The sequence below is a fragment of the Penaeus monodon genome, chromosome 24 (assembly GCF_015228065.2).
Source record: "Penaeus monodon isolate SGIC_2016 chromosome 24, NSTDA_Pmon_1, whole genome shotgun sequence".
Classification (NCBI taxonomy): Eukaryota; Metazoa; Arthropoda; class Malacostraca; order Decapoda; family Penaeidae; genus Penaeus; species Penaeus monodon.
The window spans coordinates 37,849,211-37,849,624 of NC_051409.1; positions in this window are offsets into that span (position 1 = coordinate 37,849,211).

Consider the following 414-nt stretch of genomic DNA (forward strand, 5'->3'; position numbering starts at 1 on the left):
ACAATAACCTGAGTATATATAAACATATACAAGGTCCGCACAGAACAGAAGGCGGACAACTCAGTAGTGAGTGTGCGGATAAGACAAGAAAATGAGTGTCCGGATAAGAAGAAAACGGAAGGCATCTTATCTACTGAAAGAGATGCTGAGAGAGAAGTCATCTGAAGCAAGAGGAGTCAGATGTACTAAAAGGAAAGACAAGAGAACAGGCAGTTACTAAGTGTATCTACAGTTTTGTTGTTTGGATGTAGTCAAATTCTTGCCTTTGTATTTATTGTATTCTGAAAAAAAAGTGTTCCTGGCTCATGACTTTCATGATTTTTCTCCTTTGTTTTCCACCTGATTTGTATTAAAATGATTGTTAGTTAGATAATATTCAGGTGCATAAACAGGATCTATTTCCAAGTTCAAATA